The 2,500-nt window shown below is 38.0% G+C and overlaps 1 pseudogene; it reads left to right on the top strand.

Moving 5' to 3' along the window:
- Positions 1-2,500, top strand: part of LOC137649759 (protein Wnt-4-like) — a 158,902-nt pseudogene that overhangs the window by 151,275 nt on the left and 5,127 nt on the right.

Below are 2,500 nucleotides of genomic sequence, written 5' to 3'. Positions count from 1 at the left end.
TATATATATATATATATATATATATATATATATATATATATATGTGTGTGTGTGTGTGTGTATTTATATTATATATATATACACACACACACACACACACACACACATATATATATATATATATATATATATATATATATATATATATATATATATATGTGTGTGTGTGTGTGTGTGTGTGTGTGTGTGTGTGTCTATATTAGGCCCTTTGCGTCAATAGACATAGGAGGAGGAGGAGATGATGATATATATATATATATATATATATATATATATATATATATATATATATATATATATATATATATATATGTGTGTGTGTGTGTGTGTGTGTGTGTGTGTGTGTGTGTGTGTGTGTGTGTGTGTGTGTGTGTGTGTGTGTGTGTGTGTATACATATACGTTATTTACAGTTACACTTTTTCAAAGTAATGAAACAAATCAAGCACATACTTTTCGTTCCATATAAACTTTTACATTCTCTCTCTCTCTCTCTCTCTCTCTCTCTCTCTCTCTCTCTCTCTCTCTCTCTCTCTCTCTCTCTCTCTCTCTCTCTCTCTCTACGAAGTTCTTTCTAAGAGCCCCTCCTTGTTGTTACCACGCCCACTACTTTCGTTCATAATATATACAGATTAACTTCAGCGTCGCTTTATCACAGAAAAACAATGAAACCTTAATGAACAAAATCGTCTGCTGAAGTTGAGCGCCCTCGTTATCTAACTCCATCTCCAGCGGTTGGACAAGGGTCAGCTATTGACTATTATAGTGCTGTGGATGGGATAATTATCGTGGAGGAAAAAGAAGCCCCCATCGGCGCCTGTAGCAGGTAAAATGTACAACAATAGGTCCTCCTCTGTTAACCCTTCGACGGGAACACGAATCACTAATATAAATGTTGGCCCGGGCCACCCACACTTCATGTGCTCCTTCGTGTTCGTCGTACCAGATAGGAGTTAGGACCCATCTGTGCTGGGTGCTGGTACCAAGTAATGCTTTCTCTGGTTCATATGGACCGATGGTAACAATTTTGGTTCACAGCTCAGAATTCCTCGTTCTATCAGTGGTGAAGGCGAAGACGGGAAGTGTTGGTTATGGCAAGGCCTACAGACCTTGGGTTATAGTTACTTATCTTTTAGAAATCCTGTACGCTTCTGATGACCTACTCAAAGTCCTGTACATATGATTTATAGTTGATCTTTTTAGTCATTACAAGTATGGAGAGAGAGAGAGAGAGAGAGAGAGAGGAGAGAGAGAGAGAGAGAGAGAGAGAGAGAGAGAGAGAGAGAGTGGTCAGTTCTTCCTCATCGTATGTAATGTCATATGATTCAGTAAAGGAAGTTCTTGACGGGTTAATCCATGCTTCGTTTGGGTGAAGCCATTCATAACATATTCATAAAATAACACCCCTCTCTCTCTCTCTCTCTCTCTCTCTCTCTCTCTCTCTCTCTCTCTCTCTCTCTCTCTCTCCCCCCATACACACACACTCACTCACTCACAAAGGATTTTAAAGACTTGTCTCTGATTACATTACGATAACAAGGGAAAAAATGAAAAATGAAAAGCGATAAAACCCGAATGAGTCATCAATGAATGCTATTTTCTCCTCATCATGTCCCCTTGATGTTATCCTCTTAACCAATCTTCTCTAATCTGATCGACAGGCTACAGCGAAAGCGCCTTCGGACACGCCATCACTGCGGCTGGCGTAACGCACAGCATATCACGCGCATGCGCAGCTGGGAGACTACAGTCTTGTACTTGTGGCATGGTAAGAATAATTTCATTACTTGGTTATCATGTCTTAGACATAATGGTTCAATATATTTATCTTACTTGTTACATCAAAGAGTATTAATTATATATTTTCCTTTTTTGTTTGTGTTCAAATTGTTGGTGTATTTACTTAACAACTAATAGGACTTTATGGTCTCAGTAAATATTCGTATAGACCCAGAATGTTATTCAGTATATTCAATGAGGCTCTGCCGGCATAACATGAATCTTCATAACCCTCCTTTTCAGTTTTTCCGTGCAAAAACTTTTTTTTTCTAAAGTACACTCTAGTGGTGTGACCATCATAGTGTGTGCATTGTAGGGTAATCGGCCTGATGAGTAAAGATTATAAATATAAATGTACTGTGGTTGACTCAACTTCAATAGGGAAGTAAATTCTAAAGTACTTCATTTTAATTGGGAAGTTAAACAATAAAAATTTGCGCAGTGCACTATACGACACGAAGGTCCAAGGGAAAATAATATAAAATAGAAATGTACTATGCTAGACTTCAATTATAGAAAAAAAAACGATAAATTGGAAGAACATATTCTGATAAGCTAAAGATAAATCATCTGCTGACTTATCATTATCATTCAGACTCATTTTATTTTCCAGGTGGGAGGAAAAAGATCCTGGAAGTGGTCTGGTTGTCATGATAACACAAAGTTCGGCGCGCGATACTCCAGGAAGTTCCTGGACATCCGGGAACGAGCGAAGGACGTCGT

Source organism: Palaemon carinicauda, chromosome 11, assembly GCF_036898095.1.
Source record: "Palaemon carinicauda isolate YSFRI2023 chromosome 11, ASM3689809v2, whole genome shotgun sequence".
NCBI classification, from domain to species: Eukaryota; Metazoa; Arthropoda; class Malacostraca; order Decapoda; family Palaemonidae; genus Palaemon; species Palaemon carinicauda.
Note: the sequence above shows the minus strand (reverse complement) of the source record. Positions and strands in the feature narration are given on the sequence as shown.